Source organism: Cygnus atratus, chromosome 4 (genome assembly GCF_013377495.2).
Source record: "Cygnus atratus isolate AKBS03 ecotype Queensland, Australia chromosome 4, CAtr_DNAZoo_HiC_assembly, whole genome shotgun sequence".
NCBI lineage: Eukaryota > Metazoa > Chordata > Aves > Anseriformes > Anatidae > Cygnus > Cygnus atratus.
The window spans coordinates 32,391,580-32,416,608 of record NC_066365.1 but is presented as its reverse complement, the minus strand read 5'-3'; positions in this window follow the sequence as shown (position 1 = coordinate 32,416,608).

Sequence of the window (25,029 nt, the reverse complement as noted above, 5' to 3'; positions counted from 1 at the left end):
TACTGCTAATGTGGAGAAAGATGCAGTGCTTCCATCTCGTGACATACGATGTGTACTCATTACTTGTCTTCATCCTCCTCAGCACAGCATCAGGACACCAGAATCCTGAGCCATGACTAGGTTTCAGAGGTGCTGAAGTAATGCAAGCACTACTGCTACCAATAACTAGCTTGATTTTGTTTTAATAGCAGTCTTCTCTGCAAAACCACAAACCCAAGTTAATTGCACAAATCAGGGGAATATGGAATTGTTAAAATAATTAGACTAGGGCAGCAGCCTCGGCCCAGAAAAACAACTTTGCATACAACTGTGCTGGAGAAAGCTCAGTCCATCTCATTAGGACCAAATATTAATATCATAGCCAGCTCCAGAACTGGCTTTTAAAAACTTTACTTGCTACTGTTGTCTGAAGAGCTGCACTGCCAGTGCTTGATATTATCTCCTTTTCTTCTCTTGCCCAACTGAGCTGAGACCAGCAGCTCCAAGCTAATTGTGACTCTGCCCCCTGCATGTGCCCTGGCCTGGCAAGTCAGAGGTTGAAAACCTCCTTCCATGCTCTTGAGAGAATGTCCCTTCTAGTGTGTGCTTGCACACTGATTTATTTGGATCATCATGGGTAAAGGAAAATGTATACATACCTGCCAAATAAAATACATATGTACGTTTGTTTGGGGATAGTAGTTACATTTTTATTAATGGCACCTTTGAGTTCTTGAAGTTCTCTGTGACTGATGGGTGTCTTATGTCCCAATAACATTTGTTAGCTCTATCTGCAGAGTTGATTTTCCAGTTTTTCTCATTCAACTCCTAGGAGTACTGACCTGACAGCTTTGCTCTGCCAAGTGACAGAAATGCCTGATTTTGCACCTGCTGCTCCCTTGCCTGGTTACAAACTAGTCTGCATATGACTGCTGTCATACTGCTTTAAGCCATAGTTGGTGACTCCTTACAGGGCTGAGGTTAGGCTTTTGAAGCAAATGAAAAAAAATGTAGTGACCCAGGCTGCATCAGTCAGAGTGGAAATCTTTAACTGCTTTTGTTTTAAAGATCAGTGCAAGATTAGTATTGATGAAATGTTTCAGTCCCCAATTTCTTAGAACTCCCAAGAGCAGGTTGCATCCCCACTGATATTTTCTTTGTCTCAAAAATCTTTGAGGCAACAATTCTTGGGCCTTAATGTTAGTCAGTCCTCACTAGGGGAGGGCAGCAACAGCCCCTGTCCTGAATAGATGCTAACTTAAAATAAATAAGTGCTGCCCCACTGCCCGCAGAAACAATTTACTAGTTTGATAGTGATAGCAGAGGAAGGTGATGTAAGACTGAAGAGAAAATAGACTGAAAGAAAGAGAAGAAATGGCTAGTCAACCATATGAAAGGTGGGGAAGGGTGCCTGAGGGAGAGAAGTAAGCAACATGGACATATTTCTTGTAAAATGTGATACACTGGATTAAAGAAACCCTAGGAAAGTAATAGTGAGGAAATGTAAAACATGGTCACATGTAGTAAATGTGAGTATAGAAGAGAGAGGGCCTGAGAGGAAAAAGAGCAAAAAAAAGAACATGAAATGAAAGGACTTTCTGAGCTGACAGGAGAAAGGCCTTAGAGGAGAAAAATGCAAAACTGTAAAGAATTGAGGATTATGACAAGCCTGAGGCAAAACACAAGCCCTGGCAACAAGGGAAAGGGAGCTCTTTGGAAGAAGAAAAAAGTAGGTTTTCAAATAAAATGCAAAGTACATACGCTTAGAATTAACTTTAACTCTCGTTGTTTTGAACGTTGTTGATTAAGTATTACGCTAAAATACTTGCATTTTCTTTTCCTGGGCAGAAAAATCACTGAAATTTAAAGTACTATTTTTTTAAACACCTTTTCTGCAAAAGGTCTCACTTTCATTGTCACCACTGGATAGTATGCTGAATGACCCCCTTAACCTACCACCTAAGGACTTGAATTTTTAGCAGACCTAGCTTCCTCGGTATGGATACTCCTGCATCACATCAGAGAGGAGAGATGCCTCTGATGGCTTAAGCCAGGGTGAACGTATTTCTTGTGACCTGTGGCTGAAGTAACACAAGGCTTGGTGTGACCTGCACATGTCTGAGTAATGTTCAGTAGCTGTTCTTATTTCAAATTTAGATCAGTGGTGGTCAGCTGCAGGACCATAGTGCAGATATGCCAGGATTGAACTTTACAGTACAGAGGTAGGAATGATGTTAAAATTTATTAAAAACAAAGAAAACTAATAATCACATTTAATGTTCTCTGTAGTTGTTTCTGCTTTTCCATCTCTTGACACAGCTGTCCTCTCACTAGTCCTGGCTACTGGTAGGAAACTATGCACTAAAAGGAAATGCCCCATTTTAGCAGGGCTGACTACTGAGGGAAACCTGAAAAACCTGAGCTCCTGAAAGACTTCATTCATTTAAATGGAAAACCTAATCAGGGCAGTGTAATTTTTGCTGGCAAAAGCAAGAATACAGTTGGATGAATGATCATTTCATCCTCCAGGACAGTGAAGGTCATAAAAGCAATCCTTTTGAAATGTTTTCCTCTGTCTCTAGCAGAAATAATTACATTTTCTGTAGAATAATAGTAGATGTTTTCAGTTAAATATCCTTTGAGACCAAAATATTAATCTTCAGGTAGCTCAAACCTCTTTGTCTAATTGATTCTAAAAATATATTTGGTTGCAACAAGACTTGAAATATAACTTAGTATTGTTAAAAATAAAAGCTGAAAAGCTGCATTCTGGTCCTTCATGACTTTAGTAAGCTGTGTGTATTTTACTTTTTTTAAAGTAACTTTTCCTTTGAGTATCTTATCCCAAACTCTGTAATGCGTTTGATTTACGTAAAGCAGCTTACATATGTGCCAGTGGGGTAAATTCATCTGTTAGATTCCGAGTTCTTGATCTTCTCAGTATGCGTTCATTTTTGGATTCCCTCTTACAACCCTGTTCTTGAAAGCAGAAAGCCATCATCCACTTTCCCCAATTACCTTGTTTTTAAATTTTTATTTTGAATCCCATAAAAAGAAAAGGAAACAGAAGGAAACAGAGAAAAAATAAAGTTGTAAGATGTTTAAAAGAATGTTCTCAAGGTAACAAAGAATGCAAGTGAAATAAAATCTATTTACCAAAAATGATATTTTTTTTCTAGGCTTAAGATATTCTTAAAAAATTAGAAAAACAAGAGTACAACAAAGCAACTTCTATTTGTCTTATTCTTTGGAAAATTTTATTATTAGCTTTGAGGGTCAATGTTGCAAGTTCAACTAAGATAGAGAAAGTGTTATTTGTTTGTATTTCTGACAAACCACATTTGACAATCTGGAGTACTGCCCTCTTAATAATCCCCTGGTATTGTTATTCTTGTTGTATTTCTACGCAATAGCTTTTTAATTTATTGTCATGCCAACATATGCCTTTTTACTCAGAAGTTTTCCACATACAAATTATTCTTGCTACTTTAGTTGAACCAAGAAGCTACATGGTATATCTTGACTCGTTTGCTCATATTTAGACTTGCTCAGAAAGAGAAACATTGAGATTTACAGTGTTTGACTCTACTACTGCCTTTCTGTGCTCTGATAACATTTTCAGAAATGCTTAATGTCTGTTGTGCTGACAGGATTTTTCAGGGGTCACCACTATCTCTAATATTCGGACTTCTCAGTGGCTCAACCCTGGAGAGGGGGAAAAAAACAACCGAACAAAAAAAATTAAGGCACCTGAAGGCATTTTAGACAAAAATAAAGGGTGTCTTATTTCTCAGTTGTCTTCAGTAGTGAAGTACAGCTAGTTCCTATCAGCCACTCTTGTAAATCCTTTTAAGGTAAGTGAATAAAAGTCACTGAATAGTTGCTTTGTCGTGAGCTGGATCGTAATAAATGTTGGTACTGTGAGACTCCTACCCCTAACCCAGTTCTAACACATACTCGTCCTGGGGCCTGAGACCTGTAACCTTACCCAGCGCTTCGTTGTAGCCAGGCACCCATCCTGCTGTGAATGACGTAGGTGCTGTAAGTAAGGGAACTACACATATTACACACATGCCTCTGTGTGTGTGTGGAGAACCTGACCAGACTGGGAGCGCAGGGCTCTTCTGATAAATCATGTTCACCCTCTGTGTAGTGGAGGCCTACAGATCCTTAGTGGTTTCACCTAAATGTTTGCTAAGCTGTGCAGATGTCTGATGCACTCAGGTTCAAGTCTTCTCTCTTGATCCCACGTTCAAGCCCCTCCTTTTTGACAGCACACTACCCACCACAGTGCTTAGTTCTTCGTGCTTATTCTGGTGTGTTTTTAGAACTTCCGTTGTCCTTTTGTGAGCGCTATTTTGTGTTCTGTACTCATCCTTACAGAAATGTGTGCAATATGAGGAGAGTTGGGTCAGAAGTATCTTCCTGGGTATATTTAAATTCAGGCCATTCACTCCTGATATTATGTTCTAAATTTCAAGTCTGCCAGCTAAAAATGTTCAGCCCTTAGGCTCTTGGGAGTTTTTATTGATAAGCTGATAATAGTTTCAGTATCCTCAAGACCTGTTTTTTGTGGCAGTGGAGGGGGGTTGTTCTTTATAGCCAGGTCCCAATAATTAAAAGTGCTTTTCTTAGGTTAGGAACAAGAGCTTAAAATGTTTGTAGTTTCACTGGATGGGAACCCAGCAGGAACTTCACAGTAGTGGTTAATGTGCTGTCATAGCTTGCTCAGAAGGGCAAGCAAGAGGAGTATGGACGTTTGCTATAGGCCAAACTGGAGATAGCTCAAGTCGTGGATTATGATACTCTCATCTAAAAAGAATATGATGCAGCCTCTTCACTGCATATAAGCTGCAAGTGGAAGAATTGAGTCTATTGCTCAATATTTTTCCTTCTGGCCATTAGCATGAAACTGCTGCTGTCTTTTTAGCCACCATTGCTGTGGGAAATAGTGGTTGAGGCTGGCAATATAGGGAAAAAGAGAAATCTCGTAAATACAGTAACGAATCATTCTAATCCAACATTCTTGAAGACTATGGTGGCTATACTATTTGTCAGTCTTTAATGTTTCTACAATGGTAGAACAGTCATGGAGATACTGCAAATCCCAAAAGATTTGTCATGGAAATGCATTCTCTTGCTTGCTGTTATTTTCCATGAAAATTTCAGCCACCCACTCATCAAAAAAGGCAATGGATGAAAAGCATGCACGTAGTCAATAGCTCTGTTTTTCACGAGCAACTGACATCTGCAAAATGGGCCACCAAAGAGTTTGGCGAAAGCATACAGGGACAAAACGTGTTCCTCAAAAGTGAGAAATATTTGTGAGTGGTTGTGAATTAGAGAAGAGCAAAATTAGTGTCAGCTGGCAAATAACATTCAGCCAACTCCAACGCTGGCACTTAAAATTCCAGGAAGCATAGAAAATTGTCTGTGGGAGATTTATCTGATGTAAAAGTAGTGCACCACTTTAGTCAGCCTTATACAGACATGTTGAATAGATTCAGTCCAAACAGTCATCAAAAAATACAAAGTCTTATTTTCTGCTGCAGTGAAACCTGGCCATTTGCATGCAAAAGTTCAGTACTTCAAAGACTAGAGCATCAAAAGTCAAGCTCGTTATTACCTAAAGAAATCTAGAGCAGGGTGGTGGAGGTGAGTACAAAACCAAGGACAAAACCAAAAACATCAAAGGTACAGTTACAGCAAGGTGCTTCATGTCAGTTTGATGTTGAATATGTGTAACATTGTTTGAGCAGGGGGGATATGATGAGCTGATAAAAACAAGACTCTAACAAAGCAGTTGCTGGCAGATTGAAGGCCAAGCATGGTGCTGAAAGAGATATGTCATATGCATCAGGAGGAATAAGATGAACTCTTATGTAGACCACTTTGGAGCTCTTCAGACATCTGAATTCAAAGGGCTGAGGTAATATGTCAAAAAAAATAAATAAAAATTGACAGACCCTCTGTAACAAGGTGCCTCTCACATAATCATGATCCATGGGGATACATAGGCATCCCTTGTGAATAAAAGCCCAAATGTCTACACTGATAGAAAACTGAATAGAAAATAACTTTCTGTGGCATTACAGCTTTTGTAATTCCTTTGGGTGTGTTACAGAGACTATAGTGAGGTAACATTTAAATAGAATAAAATAAATCCACAGATCTTGGAAGCTAGAATGCTTTTATCATGCTGGATGTTCAGCACTGTGTAAGCACAGTGTAAAAATCTACATATCACAGAAAGGGCTGCTGTTTCTTCTCTGAATGTTTCATTGCTTGGTGAAGTTAATTGTACACAAGCACAGCATGATGTTCCTTTGCTGCTTCCTTTCAAGCTGAGGGAAAACACTTGATAAAGGACAAAAAGGGTGTTTTTGAGCAGATCAGTCAAAGCGAAAGTGATTTTAATTGGAAAATGTGGATGCATTTCTTCTTATTTAGTCATCTTGCCTGCCAAATTTGTGCCTTCTGTCTCCAGCCATTTCAGCACAAGTATCTTTATGTTCTTTGTGTGAGTGTATTTAGAAATGGTAAAGTTTGTTTATTTTTCATACTGCAAAGTTACTGAACAGCTCTTACTTACATTTTATTTTTCTTTTTAAAGACCAGATGGAAATTATCATTGTGAAATGTGAGTTTCAAAACTCCATATAACTGATCCTGTGGTATTATCAGAAGATAAGGAGAGATATAAGGAACTTTGTATAGAACTTCTCACGTTGCATCATAGTAAATGAAATTGCTACCTTTCAGTGTTATTTATCTACAGGAAGAACTCTTTCTATAAGGAATTTTGGCTGGATTTTTGGACATCCAGGCTGTTATCCCAGGGTAGTATTCTGTTAGTAGCTTCCAGTGGCTCATTTCTCTTTATTTACTGGAAGCTATCTTACCCTCACTTGTGCTACTGTGTCTGGCTTCAAACCTAGAACTGGTAAACTGTCCATTTAAAAATTAAATAAAATATGTTGACTTTCAGTAGGGCCAATTCACTTTGCAGCTTTGTTTTGGAGTGCAGTAACACAACTAGTTGGATTGTGCAGGGTATTAACTTCTGCCAAGGGACTGTTTGTGAGGACCAGAGCTAGAAACCTATGAAACAAGGTACCCTTTTGAAGGAACAATGACAAGGAATGACAGCCTGAAAATACAGAATCTTTTTAGAATTAAAAGAGCAGTATTCTTGCCATTTTTGCAGACTTCTCCAAGTATTTTCTACCATTGCAATGAAGGAGCTAGCCCGTGTCATAAATACTTCCAAGTTCCAGTTTTTCCTAGAAGTATGCTTCACATGTATACATTTTTATGCTCTGCGTGTCATGAAGGAGTTGAATAGGTTATATACCATGAGCTTTTTTTTTTAAACTTTGTTAGGCACAGCAAGAAAAGATACAGAAATAGATGGGTTTTATTCTTTTAGCATTTGGTCCGAAGATCTTTTAAAGGTAGTAAAAAGTCACAACTGACTTCAGTGAACGTTGAATTAAGCCCTAAAGCAGGAACTCGTGTTCAGCAATACAGTCATTGAAATACTCTAATGGATTTAATAGAAAAGCTTTTGCAAAGGGTACCAATCATCGTATGGCTCGACCTGGTTCCTTATTATAGGTCCCTTAGCAGCATGAATGCTTTCATCTCTCTGCTCAGCTTTGTGATAGCCTGAAGCATCATAAAATCCCTCACCCCTATGTGCTTTGTAGTGTATATTTTTTGACAAACTGCCTGGAAGAGACATACTTCAGCTAACACTGAAGTCTATCTGAATAGGAATGTTTTGTGGTTTTTTTGTTGCTGTTGTTCTTGTTTTGTGTGGGAGGATGATATGTTTTGTTGATTTAATACATTTCTGCAATTTTAGAGACTTCTTAGTGGTGCATTTGGTGTTTGAAAACAGCTGGATTCTTTTATCTCAAAAGTTTCCAAATGGGATTTATTCCACAAACCCTTTGGCATTTTCCAGAGTATGCTGCCAACCCTGATTTTTTTTAAATATCTCTGTAGTTTTTTTTTCTTGTGCTGTCATCTTGTTTTCCAGGTAATTTTGGTATAGAATAAAAGCTTGAAAACATATGTACAAAGCAAATAGTTTTGAGTTTTATCACATTTCAGAAAGAAGCTCATGGTTTTGAAGAAAAATGGGGTAAGAGACAAAGGCATATCAAAACTTAGACCTGCCAGGCATTTAGGATCAAATGTAGATCATCAGTTTCATGCTGTGGCATGCAGAGAAATCTCAGAATTTGCTTGTAGCCTGCAATCGAGCACATGGAAATAATTTCTGTGAAAATGAAAAATCATGAAATATTGCATTGCCCATGCAGTGAACAATGCCATTCTTTGGATCAGTTCTCTATGCAAATGGTTTTTATTTTGTTTGGATTCGTCTTTTCAGTAGGGGTCTAATTCTTACTTCCCTGTGAAATAGGAAAGAATCCCCATTCTGCTGAGCACTTGGAATGTCACTACAAATATTTATTTTCAGTACTGTAAATGGAAAGTCCAAAACTGTTAGAAAAGGCTTCTCTAATCAAATATGATACAGAGTGCATGAATAACTACAGCACACGAATCCCATGTATAACCTTTCAGATCTTTGCTTTTTTGTTTGGATGTTTGTGTCAGGAAAGAATAGTGATGATAAAGAAGCTAATAATGGTCCCTAAAGAGGAGAAGCACAGGAAGCTGCTGCTTGCATTACAATTTTGTCATATGCTGGACTTGTGGTCGATGACTGCTTTTTCAGAGATAGAAGGATCTCTTGTCAGTGCCTTATTGGTGGGCAAGAAGCAGAAGCTTTCAGTACCACTTTTCTGTTCTGATGGGGTTTAGGAATATATGTGTATGTATCAGGGTCTCACTTTGTGCTGCCTAGCCTAGATGGAGTAGTGTGATGTGAATCACTGAAGGTGTCTGGGTGATAACCAAGGTCCTGGTGTTTTCTCCATAGTTACCATGCATGTTGGGATATCTCCAGCTGATGTTAATCAGTAGTGATGACTTTTCATCCACAGTGACACACTGCACTGCCAGCTTCCCAGCCAGCCAAAACAGCTTAGAAAAAGGAGGCTCTTCTCACTTTTTCTTTATTCTGTATGGCGACTTATGATGGGGCATTTGCACCCTGAAAAGTGCTCCAATTCCCATGTCTTAATGATCATCCACACCCAGCACAGCAAAACGTTTTATTTATTGCCAGCTAACCTAAAATCCCCTATAAGATAAAAGTAGAGGAATAATTTATTTAGTAAGCCAAATATAGACAACGAACTTAGTGGGTGCAGAGGCAAGCCAAAAGAAATAAAGGCAACCCTTTATATCTGCCTATTTTAGCTTAGTTTCAGCTAGTAAGCAGTCAGAGTATTTTGGTTCTTTGTGGTTGGGATCCAGTTCATAAACAAAAAAGCACTGCTCTGGATTTAAATATCACTGAAGACAATGTTTAGGGCTTATTTATATCTGATAGCTACTTAAACTCTTCTTGGAATTCTGTTCAGATTCAGGCATTCCCTCTTTCTTTCTCTTCATGTTTTCTTTTTATCTCATTGGTTTCTTAGAGGTCAGTTTTAATATTCCTCATACAGGACTAGTGACAGCTCACCTTACTGTAGAAATGCTGGTGTATGTCAGGTGTTAGCTAAAGAGAGTCCTCTCCTTCCCAGAGACCATACAGGCTAGTTGCTTTGCTTGACTACAAACGAACCATTAGTCCAATGCAAGATAAACGTTTTTTCAGCTGATTGATGATGCTCAAACCTCAGTAACATAGCTTTTCATAAAAGCATATTATAAACAAACACTGTGAATACTGGGTACAGGCATGTAAAAGAGCAGAAGTTCAGTGCACTACCAGTTCTAGAGGCTCGTCATGCCAATAATCGGTGTCTTTGGTGAGACACTAGATTTGAGAACAGAGATCCCCAGGCCTTGAGAGACACCATCACAAGTTATTTTCTGAACCAGTAGACAAAAAGGGATGGAGAGAATTCACTTTTGTGATCAAATTTTAGGTGCTGTGTATAAAAACAGAAGCACTGATATTAATAACAGAAAAAGAGTTATTGCTCTATTTAGACATATCCAGGATAAAAGTAGGTTGTACATAGTCAAAGGAGTTGGGACATTGCTTTCATTGCTGCTAAGGAGTAGGGACTATAGAAAGCTCTTCTGATAAAACATGAGTTTGTTTATTTATTCAGCAGTCAGGTGTTCTGTCCATCCAGCTGGTATAAAAGTTAAACCCATACACTGGTTGTGTCCAGTGTGAAGGGGTTGGCTATCGTAGTACTATGGTGTGTGATGGTCCTTTACAGAGAGGATATAGATGAGAGGTCAAAATTAAATGTGGCTGTGAAGGCTGTTGATTGTTCCTTGTAATAGCTTGCTTAATATTACAGGTGAGCACTAAAAAATTATTTGAATTAATGGGTTACTCTTCTCTATCATCATATATAGTTTCAGTTACACCAGAGGAACTGCAAGTTAGTGGAACTATGCTAATGGGAGAAGAAAATGAAAGATAACACCTATCTTTAGCCTGTCTGTATACATATGCTGTTTTCCAATTTCTTTGCATATGTACATACATAAATTGAGAGCTTCTTAAAAACTGTATACAGCAAAGTATAACTGATAGGGAAAAGAGTCTTAAGAAAAAACTTCACCAATTAGTCATTGTTTATATTATTTTATTTTTTCTGTTTGCAGTGGGAAAAACTGTTTTTTTAACATTATCCTTCTCCAGACTATAGACCCAGTTCTCAGATATTATGGATGAAAGCCTAGCTCCACTGAGGCCTGTAGCAAATTAACTTCAATGAAACCAAGATTTTGCCCTGAATTTATAAAGTGGTGAAGTACTACTAAACCACACATGCCATAATGCACACCCTAAATGCCAGTGGTTTCTTTTCAGGGATTGGCAAGAATGCTGTTGCCAGATCATGGCGTACTCAAACAGTGTTTCTGTTGTCAGATATCCAGCAGAACCTTTGTTGGCATGCAGAAAAATGTTATTAAATGCTCCACCCCCAAAATGGTTCTTAATATCGTATGGATGGTGTGCGTTTTTACATGTTACTTTGGGGTTTAGATATATGTGCCTGTTTGTAATGCTTTGGAATTTGTCTTTTGTGAATACTTGAAATTCATCTGCAATTGCCTAAAAATGTCAGTTTTGTGTGTTAGCATGGTTTCAAAATACCATTATTTTGTGTATGAGCATAGTGTAGGATAACCAACCTCACAAGACCTGTTATGAGCTTTTCCAATGTGTTTTTGGCTTGTTTCAGACCTTCATCTAGGCATGAAGGTGGAAGAATCCTTGGCGCTAAGACTTCTAACAAGGCCATTTACCTATAATTCTGTATGACACCTCCCAAAGAACTGAATTTTGTATAGATTACTATGCATTTCAGAAAGTGGTACCGTCCATCACTTATGAACTGATCTAGATATAAACTACTCACTGAAAATTAAGGAGTCTGTAGTCAATACCAGCTTTGATCTGTACTGAGTTGCCTGAGAACTGAGCACTATTGCAGTTGTACAGACTGGAAATGATAGAGGAGACATGGAGCTGTGACAGTGGAGCTGCTTCCAAACAATTTGGTAAGACATAAGAAGTAAATGTATTGAAGTAAAACATACGGAGTACAGTATTGTAGCTTACACACTTATGTTTTTTTTTCTTGAGTATAATGTAATTGTCTAAAATTACAGGACTTCTTACGGGTATGTTCAAATCAAATTGCTTTTCGTAAAGGACTCAGCTCATTGGCTACACTGGACATCTTGTGTCTCCATAGTTAAATGGATTTTTGTTTCATTCACTGAATTAAAGGTTACTTAATGCAGTGACTTAATACAGAAGGGAGATGCTTTAAAGGTGTAGTTCTCCTTACAGTCAAAAGATGGTAGTACAATTTCTGTTCCAAGCAGCCCAGCAACAGAGAGCAATTGCTACGCATCCATTGTTTGCACTTATAGAAAGGGCTTTGGCAACAAAAGAAGGGTGAAAATCCATAGTTGGGATGGCAACAAGGAGTTGTTTGGCAGGCAGTGGTTATGACCTTGATCTTTTCTGTTAGTTAGTAATTCTGAATGTGGTCATGATTGCCAGATTTCATTGGCTCTAGCACAGTTTTGGAGTTGTCCAGAATGGACATGTGTAGTACAGGCTTTAATGAAGGATTTAGGGAACTGAGAGAGTATGAAATGAGTGTCCTTCTCACCGTCTCTGATGCTTTCAATAAAGTCTAAAAGCAGCAACTGATGTAATTAAAGTAGCGAGTTTAATTAACTACTAATACTAACTACTGACTAGTATAATGTTAATCTCAAATTATTTTATGGTGTGGTGCAAGTTGTTCATTGGAAAAAAATGATGCTTTTGTGGAAAACAATGCTAGAGTTTCCTTAAATAAAAAGGGAGAGAAATCACTATGCATTAACTGCCCAAACAGATTCAAGACAGGCTGTTAATTGAGATCTGTGGACTCTTGCCATTTCGTTTGTTTTGTGGGAATAAAACCAAATAAGATGCTGATGCTAAAGAAAAGGAACTATTTATCTGTTTTACTCTCTAGTCAACAATGGGATTTAAATCTCATTTTCTCTATAATGAGTCCCGTTAAAGCAATTACTTGCTTGAGTATACTGCTGATTGTAGCAGTACCTGGAAGACTTATTTCACACAAAGGATGCGTGATGTTCTTCAGCAAAGTAGAATCATTTAGGATCTGATGTTCCTAGCACAGAATTACTTAAATGCTTATGATACTGCACCTGAGCTGAGAAAGCAGGAACATGGCTGTACTCTATGAGTGCAAGAATGGTGGTTGAACGCTTGTGTCCTTGAATCATATGGAGTACCTCTGTACACCCTGAGATGCTATTGTGAATTGGCTTAGAAATAAGACTAATAACTTGAGATCCTAAATTACAGGTGCAATGCTTTTAGATGCTCAGTATCTACTTGAAGAATCCCAGTTCTGCACTGCAGTGCCTGTAAAGATTGTGCTTAGTTCTAACAGGCTAAGCCTGTGCACGAGAATTAGACACCCTGTGGGGTCAGTAAAGAGCTTTTAGGCTCAGCATAGAAATACCCAATAGAAAACAGTGAGCACAGGGCTTTGTCCAAATTTTCTTGCTTTCAGGATCAAAGGTGTGATTTAAAGCCACCCATTAACACATTTTTTCTACCCAGGGTTTCCTTGTGGATGTCATCTATTGCAGCAGGACTGTATTCAGAGGGGGCAAAGCAAGTAGTGGTATTTTCTCAATTCTCAGGCTTCAGATTGAAGGGAACAATGAGATTTACTGCTGAAAAAGCTGTGATGGGTATGAGAGCATTATTCTGTAAAACCATGAGTTGTTTTTTATTCTGTGATTTTGGTCTCAGCCTGGGAGCAGGAGGGAGTCTGCAACTCCTAGAGTTAAAGGATTAGTTCCATGCACTGGGATTATCTGAGATCTGTCTAAATTGATCTGGAAAATGATAGCAGGAAGAGACTCACTTTTGATTCTTTCTCACCAAGCCAGAAATCAAGGAACTCTCTGTATATAGAAAACTACTGCAAAATCTGAGGGAGAGAAATGATACTGCTAACACATCGCTGCAGCTTTTTCCTCCCTCTTCCAACAATCTTCATCTGAATCTGCCGTGATTTCTGCAGCATTCTAGTTCTCTCTAGTAATTCATTTTTGCAGGCATGACATAGTGTGTGCTTCATAAATTATAAGTAATCCCCTCAAATAGCTGATTTGGACTGGGGTGCTGGAAAAGGTTACTAACCAGTGTTTTGAATAAGTGCTTTCATCATTTCCATTCCACTTGGAACCCCACACACCCAGAAAGCAACTCAATTCATTTTAAATTTGAGGTAAAGCCATAAAGAGGTTTAAATAGCTGAATGTGTTAGTCACATTGGAATATAATTTTCCCAGAGGGTAATTTTGGTTTGTGTGTTTCAACTTATTTCCTTGTATTTAACAAACATGAAGACGTTCCAAGTAAGCAGTGCAGTTTGTGGAAAGCTGCCTTTGGATGTCCCTGGAGTCTAGAGGCATCCATTTCAGGTCAGAACTACTAGGGCACAAATGGGCACAGCAAGCAACAAAGTGTCTCCATGCTGACTTGATGAAGCAGAAGAGCTAAAGGTAATTTACTTTTTTTTTAATTATTTTTTTTTAGCTCCCTGGGCTGAATGGGCTAAGTGGAGATCTCGATCATGAGTGCTGGTTATGGTGATGGCATTGCATAATCCCTGTGTTTTGTAGTTAGAGGTACTAAAATGCAGGGAGAATGGGGAAGGTGGACAAGGAAAAGACCAAATTGTGACACCAATGGCTCATTTGTTTTCCAAATAACTGTTTGACTTCCTTTTTACAGATATATATTCCCCTGTGTATACCAATACCTCAGTTCCACCTGCTGTCTTGTAGTAGCAGTAAGAAAACCAAACAATCTAATGATAAAGGCATCCTGCAAACAGGATGCTGCGTGTACTGTGTTCAAGAGGCTTTTGGTAGATATAACCTCATTAAAACACATCCAGATGTGTTTGAAATTATGAATAGCTGTTAAAGACAGAACCTGCAGCATTGGAAAAGAATCATATGAGCCACTCTAAAACTGTGAGACAGGTAAGAAGTTGTGCTCTGCTTTTTGGATGCATTACTCGCTGGGTATGTGACAACTTCAACAGCCCTTTTTCCTCTTCTGAACTTATGATGATAGATGCAAACCAGAAGGAAACACATTTTTTTGACTGAATTCAGAACACTGTTCTATGGAAGTTTTCAGGATTGTTTCCCACTTTTTGATTATGATGTTAACTGTTATGTATCTGTTTTTCCTGCATTTCTAGATGAAGTACTGAGGCGTGGATAAGGCTTTCACCTTCACTTCTACACCACTAGAACTCTAAAACTTCATAGTGTAAATGGCAAATTTTACTCTTCCATTTGTTGTTCCCTTAAAGTAGCCTCCTCTGCTGTAGCTGTATAGACCCAGTGCAGATTCTTTCTACTGTATCTGTTCTGTGTGTACAAATAAGATCACAATCAATGGCTAAAATTCTTCTTTTGATGTTGTGGAGCCTTTTAAAAATTTGTGTGAATGGATTTGATTCCATATGTATTTTATTTGGATAGAATGGGTACAGAAAGAGTCAAGTAAAACAGAATGTTAAGTGGCAGCATTTTGGATGGGAACTTTTAATTTGGTCTAGTGATAGAAGGGAAAACTTGGAAGCATTTGAAGTATTTTGGATTGAAAAGGGAAATCTTATCCTACAGTCTGTGATTAGAAACTTGTGGATCTATCACTCTGTAAAGGAAGGAGAATCATCAGGTTACAAGTAGATAGTAGATCTAGGAAGCAGTTTTAGGTCCAATACAACATCTCCACAAGCACAGAGAACTCTGAGAACCCTAGTTACTGACATTCTGATATAATAATACTTGACCCTGTAAATGGGGGACCGTTCTCAAATATTTCTTGGGGAATAAAAAGAAGTTCCAGAATGATGGGAACTGTACCTTTGTATAGGAAAAAAGATAAAGCATCCTGAGTTAAAGGGCTGAACTGTTAAGTTCCCACTTCAACCTTTTGTAGGTCTCTTGATTTTTCTACATCATTCAGCCCCCTTAGGAATAAACAGACTTCTGTTTAGCAATTCACAGGATTTGTCTGAGGTGAAGAACCTTGTTTAGAGATGGCACCTTGCATGTTACATCGTCATAACATGTAATTTTACAGAGCAGTCTATGTTCCACTCTCCAGGCAGTTGAACATCATCTCTGCATCTCACCCTGGGGAGTGAGTAGTTCATTGGCCATGTCATGCAATCATATCACAAAAACCTTGGGGACTGTCAGTGTTTAATCTGCCCTTAACGAAGCCTGCCAGATCAGCTTACACTGTTTGTCACTATTTTCTGGCCTGGTTGCCGGAGCCTTGCCAATGATTTCTGCTTCTAAAACAGGGAAAGAAATAGGCAGGCCTGCAGCTGGGAGCATTAACTGAAACTGAAATCCATGAGAAACCCAGGTAGAAATCCACCTTTGATCTGTTTCCTGTGTGTTCTAGGCTAGATGAAATCAGATTAGTTTTAATCCCCATAATGACCGTTTCCTTGGCTGAACTTAGGCAAAATCCAAGCAGGGACTGAGGTCAGAGGTAGGGCCTGCCCACTCTCTGGGGTAGACTAGGGTTCAGAAACCGCTGGTCTGGGAAAGTCCCACAGCAGAGTGCAGCTTTGTGCACAGCACTATAGCTTGTTGGTGACCATGCACAGGGCCGGATTGTCTCTGTTTCTGTGCTGAGCTCCCCAGCATTTCTGGGCTATGAGTCGGTATGCAGATCCCTCCCAGCTCAGGTGCCCCTGTTCCCACATTGTAGACATGGCCTCAAGTACCTAATAGCCACCTTAAACACTTCTGGCAGAAATGTAGGTCTTCACAACCTGCCACGTAACCCAGGTGTCTGGAGATGCTAAACAGCAGAAACTGGGCATCTCCCTCATACACGTCAGGGCCGTCACAGAAGACACTCTGTGCCTGTCCTCTCTGAAAGCAGTTTGTCTGACAGAGCTCTGAAAACACCTGTTGAACCCCAGCAAAACAGCTCCTGCTGTCAGGGACCCAGAAACCTGGTACTACTCCTGATGAGCATCCAATAACTGAAGCAGAGACTGGACTTGCCAGGTTAGTGCCTTAACCAACAGCCGTGTACTAGGTTACACGGTGGTCTTTGTTCCCTCCTTCATTCCTTTCGTTATTTACTAGTAGCTGGACAGCTGTTTCAGGAAGATTCCTACCTTAGAATAACCTAAAATACATCGTTCAAGAAAAGGAATGTTGGTTAAGCTTTCATCTGGGTGCTAGTAGAGTTGAGCCACATTCTCTCATCTTTGAGTATTGTAATTGCCTCCCATCTCTTTGTCAGTCAACTTCTGTGAGAAAGGGTACAGGCAGGCAGTTAATTCCAGGTAGTGGCTGCGTATGAATCCCAGTTGGAGATGGGCATTTTCCTGCAACCCAGGTGAGGGTACCAAGTTCATGGAGAGAGTGTAAGGTCTCTTTCTTGGCTTTTCCCATTAGTTATGTTAGGCAGCTCTGTGCTAGTGTGCTGGCTTTTGTGGGTGTCATTCCTGGAAATCTGCCACCTGTAAGGCACCTTGCAGTTAGGATCTGGCAGCCCTGCGTGTGTCTCTTTGTAAACCTGTCTCCCCCTTTATTTATTGCTAAGATTTTCCCCCCCCCCATCCAAATCATGCCAATCTAAGTAGATAGAAAGAAGGACCTTTTCTCTGTAATACAGGAGATGATTTCCATAGGAGGAAAGAGACTGCTGTATCAAAAGCAATACAAACCTGATATAATTCCAGGGTATTGACTGTTTAAGTAGTTTGTCTATTTAAAAGCCTAGCATGGAGCTAATTAAGGTGATGTGTGGACTAAAAATTTCTTTGGAATAAGTAATATTGTACAAAGGTTTCTATTGACACTTCTCTCTACATTTGAGGAAGGCCATATGTAATATTGTGTTACTAATATAGGTTTTCGTAAGCTTGATGTAATGAGATGGGAAAAGATGTTGGAAACATCTGGACATGCTGGAATGGGTAGATACCATTTTAGATGACCACTGAAAGTCTGCGTTTCTCAGCTGTGTGTTAGGCTGTAGGATTGCTATCATGTTCAGTGACATGTGCCAAACAGTGTCCATGTTGTAACAGCTCAATTACATGTTTTCTGAGTCTCTTTGCAAAGAGACTATTATTGCAGATCCAGAGCTGTCAAGAGAAGTTTTTAGTCCCGGAGTGAGCTAACTCTGTGCTGGAAGGAAACTAACAGCAAGTTCGCAAGTTACAGCTGCATCTCTGCGTGCCTGTGTCCTTCTGTGAATGTAAATCTTTCTTTTGTTAGTCTAACTGCCTTCTCAGCAGTATCTCAGCCAGGTCACTTAGTGTGATCAGAAATCTATGCAGTTTGAGATCCCCAGGTAGCTAAAGAAAGAATTTAGAGAAAGAAATAGAAGTGCTGCAACGTTCCTACTTAGGTTAACTTACTGGGAGTACACTGGTAGTAGTGAGATGCCTATTTCTGAGCTTGATGCCCAAATACCCCATCTTATGCATGAGGAAGCAGCAGGTGTCTATGAATTGTTTATTTGCATAGGTAAATGGTGATGGATCCAAGTTCATGCTGCCTCTGTGCTGAGCTGACCAGTTATTATTTAACTTGGTCTAGAAGCCACGTAACCAATAATAACAATTGGTTGTTATTCTGTGATGGGAGAATTGGTACAGCTATGAGAATTAGTTGAGTTTTCTCATTCTATGTCAGATGTTTGCTTTTTTTCTTCATTTCTTTACCCTCTTTGGTTATAATACTAATTTCTCAATTTGCCCCTCTAGCTGTCTTTGTGCAACGTATTCTTAGAAGTTCAAGGTTTTACACAGCAAAATGTCAGAATGACATGAATTTAAGTGACAGTTTAGCTCTTTCTAATTTGCTCACAGAGTATTTTCAATTTTATTGCTTTTCTTTTGAGTATATTTTCTTTCCTAGGGCATTAAATATGTGTTTCATTAGACATTGTCTAATTATTATGTGATTTTGTATATAGGATTAATTTGGAAGGGTGATGAAAATATTTTCTAATTTCCTTTTTTTTCTTTAGTTTTGCAAGACAAAAGGTTGTTTGTAATACACTGGTTGTTGTGTCCTGTGGATAGAACATGAGATCAGAGGTTCAAAGATCAAATGTCAGAGAAGCCTGACTCCTGTGTAATATTTGACTGCGTATGAAACTTCTATGATTTATCCGATATCACAGTCACATAAGGTGCAGAGAATGTCCTGGTGGTTGTGAACTTTGTCAAATCCATTTGAAATTAACACCATGCATCAAACTTCCTTTGTTTTTCTTTGTTTACTTTCACATCTTCATAGAACGCTTGAGTTTTGGAAGAAGAAAAAAAACCACCAGCCTATCTGTCAGTATGATTGTCAAAGTAGGTGTGTATTGTGTAAATCAGTTTGGGTATTCAATGCAATTCATGGAGCAGTTTTCTTCTTTAGTTTAAAAGTCAAACTTTTCCCAGTCAGGGAAATCCCTTTGCATGCGTTTACCTTACGCATGTCCTAGTCGCTTGCGTCACCAGCTGCTTTTTAGTGAAATCTTGCTCTTGGTTCTTGAACACCTGCTTGGAGAAGCAACATCCCAATCAACACCTTGTCTTCAGGCAGCATGGGCTGTCTCAACTACACAAGACAAAGCTGTGGGGTTTGAATCAATGCTTCCTTTCTGCCTTATCCTATCCGGGACATCTTGTCTCCCTTTGTACAGTGCAGTGCAGGAGGACCTTACTTAAATTTTGGGGAAATACTCTGTAGGCTGTGCGCTCTCTCTTGTTCATCTTCTGAGTAGGCATAGAGGAGAAGAATCAGTCCCCATGTATATTAGTGCATTTTATGCTAATAGAAGTTGCTAGATTGACAGGTAAGGAGAGATTATGATCCACTGAGTCACAACCCTGATACCTCAAAGATAGGCTTTTGCTCGTGTTTCCCCAACAAGATTCTTCAAACTGAGATCTCTCATTTTGTGTAAATGTATAGCTCTGACTTCCTAATCATATGACTTTTGTTTTTTCTTAACACTAAAAGGGCTATCTGCAGGTGTGTCTGAAGGGGAGACATCACCAACCTGCTTCACAGGGGTCACTAAACATCTGTTACATGACCACTGTTTCATGTCATTCCCAACCCAGGCAAGTCTTCAGCCACTGAATTAGAAGCCTGCACAGCCCCATTACCAGGGCCCTCATCTTCCCATCTCCCAAATACGATCGGATAATCTGCCCTCCCTGCAATGGCTGTGGACAGGTTTGTCTCCTCCCAGCTGAGAGGAAAGCCATGTAAACAGCAATTTGCCTTCTCTCTTTCTGCTTCATTGCACACTATGCCTCACTGACTCGTACAGCTCCTTCCAGGCACTTCCTCGAGTTTTAATGTAGCACGGTCTCATAATGTCTAATGAGCGACTTTGAAGCTGATACTTCAGTTCTGAACGTAGTAGATGTGGTGAGATTCCTGTTGCTGGAAGAATAAATAAACAGAAAAAAAACCCAACAACTCTACGCTTTAATGTGCAGTATTGATTGCTACATTGAGCCATGATGTCAACTAAATGCCTCCCTTTCTCCTTGCTTCCCACAAATGCACAATAATAGACCTCGTTTACTGGATTTAGAAATTATTTTGTCTTTGTGAGTGGTGCTGTGACAGTGTCCACTACATTCTCATTTAATTTGTAATATCATTTGTATATTTCGTATTTCTGATACACTTTTTAGATAACTATATTTCTTGCCCCCAAAACTAATCAGCACTAATTTTATAATGAGAATTTCAGTGTTACCTTGTTATTAAAAAGAATCTAGGCCATATGCATTATGTAAGGTTGCCATAGGAACAGTTTCTCTGAGGGGAAAACCGACTGTCCGTAGTTTCCACAGAAACCACTCCCTGCTGAGACAGGTGCCTCCAAGGGAAGTGAAGGGAATATAAATGAGAGAGAAAGAGACGCGCACAGCTGTCATACGATCTCTGCAGCATCCCCACATTGCTGCAAATTCATTTCTGGGTTTATTTTTAGTCTGTAGTTTTTGCCTGTATGTCTGGCACCTTCTCTTGGCATGTAAACTCTGCCCATCCCTCCCTCACCTGGAACTGGTTTTGCAGATGGAGGTCCGGAAATGCTCCACCTTGGCAGTGAACTGACCACATCTGATAAGAGTCCAGTGCTCTGGGAACCACAGTGCATGGGAGGATTTAAATGGTAAATGAGAACTTTCCCCCTTTTATTAATTCCGTTTTTCTGAAAGAAGTCAGCAAAGGCAGATTTGGAAATAATTCCTTCTGGAGAGGAGTCAGCTATCTCGACTAATTTGTCAGTTAATGGTTTTGTTGTTTTTGGGTACCAGCATCTGATGATAGGAAAAATGTGTGATGAAAGATCAGGAGTTAATTCCTTTTTGCAACATCAGTTCCTAGGATTTGTTAACTGAGGAAAAAAGGAGCCATTTCTTTTAATATACTTTAATGTCACTGAAAGCAAGTATGGATTCGCATTTCTGAAATCCTTTGGCACATTTCTTCACAAATAGTGTTGATCTGTTTTATTTTTTTCTTCAAGGGAAATAAAACCATGACATTCATTCAAGGCTTAGTGCGGCCATAGCTACAGATTAACACGCTGGCTACTTCATCTTCATCCTGTCATGTCTCTGCTGCTTTATGGGGAAAGCAGGCTGACATGGTTATTAAATCTGGCAGCTGTGTTGTATGCACATGGGAAGCAAGTAGAGCACAGCATATAGAAAATGAGTAGCTTTCAGATAACTGCCTTCTTTTCACTGCTACGAGGCTTGAAAGTCAGCCTAAAAAGCTCCTTCTCCTCTTTGTAATCACCAGTCGTTGGATCAGTGTGCAAATATTGCAAATACAGTTGCAAATGTAAGTATTCCTTGCCTGTGTGCTGCTTTCAGATTGCTAATTAGGGTTTCTACCTTGGTGTTCTGCTTGAAAAAGCAGAGAGATGAAAGCTGAAAACATCCTGACAGGGAATGCTTCTATGCAGTATTGTTTCAGCTTTCAGTGGAAGATCTACTGAGGGAATGGGATGCATGAAAGCTTTCCAGAACAAATAGTTTGCAGTTGTGTTTGTTGATTTTGGGGATATCTGCTTGCTGCTTTGTCTCCGAGGGAAGAACCCAAGCAAATGCAGGGGGTGCTTCTAGATAGATGGTTTTCTGTTAGATAATATTAGATATGCAGTGGGAATGACACTTCAGTATTAATAGGCTGCTTGTGAACACGTAGGAGAGAAATCTGCCGTGGTATTTTTCACCTCGAATCTTTTCTTTGAAAATCCAAAAATGCAGAACTGGACTTCTCATTAAGAAACTCAGCAGTACCTTATTATCGGAAGCGCAAATAGTCATCATAAGGGGCACCAGTAAGTCTGCATCTGGCCTGATAAGAACAATGAACGTAGCACGGTGAGCGATGCATGTTTTTCACCAATCTCACTCTATTTGTACGTGAAGAGGATCTTTATCTGCTATGTTGCATGAAGGCAGGATGGTAAGGTGGTTGGGAAAGGTTGTTGGGAAGTAGAGGAGTTGCAGGTTTTCTGGTGTCACGGTAATACTGTAAAGAAGAGAACTGGTATTTGTTGAGTGTTTTTTTGATCTTTTAGCACTGAAGAAACAGCATCCTGTTTTTTAGCTTCCTTTCCAGTTCAAAGCTTCTTTGTCCTACCATTGTCCTATTGAGTTTATGGCTAGTGAATTCATATTATGCTGTGAACAAAATCTGCTTATTGGAAACAGCCAGCAATCAGTGACAAGTATAAATGTCAGATAATTGCATGAGAAATGCAGGCTATAGCCAGTTTGTCTGAGATGCCATGTCATGTTTCTTGCTTTATTTACAGGACTTGTTGTTTCTTAGGGACTGCTTTGATATTCTAAGCTTTTTATGAACCTGTGAAAAAGTCGTGATAACAGTTAACAGGTGCCTGTCATTAAGTGACTAGGGAGAGAGTATGTTGTATTGCTTGGTGCAAGGAGAGAACTAAACATATTCATAGTATTACTGTCTCTATGATGCTGTTATAACACAGATTATATGCTTGATCCATTTGTTGTTTAGAAGCTGTTTTTGCAGTATTTCAGATTCATCTTAACAGACGTATACATAGAAATGCCTGTCTTCGTTGTAGGAACTGAAAGGTGATTTTGGAGCTTCTCTTCCTCTTGTCCTCAATGCATACCCTACTCCCACCCTCCCCATACACAGTTAGAAATTAATAGCTTCCCAGAAACAGCTTTGAAAACGGTCATTTTTGGTGACAGCCGTGGAGCTAATCTTCCCAAGCTTGAGTGGCAGCAAGCCAACTGCTGAGACAAGTGGTGACCTTTTAGGACAATGTCTCTCACAAAAATGTCAAAATGTTAAAATGGCAGACATCAAATGCCGTGTGTGCAGGGAAGGGGTGTCAGCTGGCAGGCTTTCGGCTGAAGGCAGTTAATCCACTGCTTGCCTGGATTAAATATGGAAAGCCCCTGCCTAAGTCTATAAAAATGTAGAGAAATAATTCATGTGTGTCCTGAATCATTTCAGATTTGAGACATGGATGAAAAATCTCAGGTGTTTTATTTAAAATCTGCTCTGGCATCTTCCTGACAGATACCAGAAAAGCAGCCTTTTTGCACTTTGAATCATATACCCGTTTTTCTCCCAGATCTCATCCACGATGTAAATTGATCTTGATGAAGCCTAAGCAATGTTCATTGATGTGCATGCAGCTGGATGCTGAAATTCTGAAAGTGTGTGCATTGACTTTTAGACATATGCTCACTGAATGTTAAACAATCCCCTGCAGTTCTTGGCGCTGCAGCCCTGAGCTGAAACCTCATTTGTAATTATGTACACTGATGCTTTGTAGCTTTCTTTGAAAGCAATGAAGTCTGACCATTCCCATGCTTTCTGGTGTGTCAGCCTCTTGGAGATACCTTTACCCCTGGTAAACAGCACAGAACCAGATCAGTGATGCTGATTGCCACCATTGTATGTATGTCATCCCCCCTGCGTATTTCAGGGAGGTGTGGGAGGTGCGAAAGTACCCAATCCTTTACTGTGGCCTGTAGGAAAGCAGTATGTGTGGTTGGAAACTAACCAACTATCCTGTTCACCTTTTGGTTGACCTCACTTGGAGAATAAGAAAGGTTAATCCAGTGACTGTATCAGGCCAGTCTTGTCTGGCCAGTTTGCAACTGGCCACAGTTGAAAAGAATTTTCAGCGTTCTCTATGCAAAACACAGGGTGCACTGCCAACACAGGTAACCCCTGCAAAGCAGTCAATGACCAGAGTTTTTCTTTCCAGTCATTATTGTGATCACTCCTGTTTCCTAATTCCCTTCACGAAGAATTATGAAGCACATGAGGTAGGTAAGGACAAATTTCCTTAAATGTATTTCCTCCCTCCTTTCCATTTCTCCCTCCCACCTGTCTTCTAATTTCTATCTGCTTTTCCACAAGCACTTTCATGATTTGTGATTTACCAAGACTTAGAAATCTGTCTGGAAGGAGAGCATTATGCTTATCTAGTTGAGGAATAAAAAGGAAATTGATATACTGGTTAATGTAACCAATCACAATAAAGCTACCTATGATGAATTTTGGATTTTGATTTTCAAACAGCAAGTCACATGTAGTTACAGTCTATTTAGTCATCCATGATAATGGCGAAGGACAAATTAAAAAAATATGCTGCTGTTTTTCTGTGGACTTTGTGTGAAGACAAATTTGAGGAAAGTAATTAGGTATGTTCATTCAGTTATAATTTGTTTTTAATCCAATTATACAGGGCTTGTTTGTTTCCTAAAAACCCATCCAGTGTCATATCAATTCGTTAAACGTTATTAGTCATTACACCTGATATGAAATTCTGATCACAGCAATGGCATTTTCACTTTATTCTGCATATTAGATTATTACTCTGTTATTTCTGTATCATCCAGGAACACTCTTATTGGAATATCACTGAGCTAGATACTGCATAGAAACAGAAGGTAATCCTTGGACCTAGATTACTTACAAGCTATTGTAAAAATAAAGCAAAAGCTTAGCCATGAGGGAAAGAAGAAGCAAATATTTTAACTATATGTGATCCAGATGTCAAATCTTATCATACAACCAGTTTTCATGTTTGTCTTTTTATCTGAAGTCAGAATACAGATGTCAGTAATATGTTGAAACTGAATTGGTCATGAGGATGCCAGAGTTTTGCCTAGATATGACTTAAAATTGCATGTAATTAAAATAAGAAAATGTATACTTGCTGTGACCTTATTTCAAAGCTGTCATACTGATTCACATGGAATATCTCCCTTAGGCTGTTAGAGTTTAGCTATGAAGTTAATGAAGTTATTAATTGAAATTAACTCCACTGACCAAAGCATG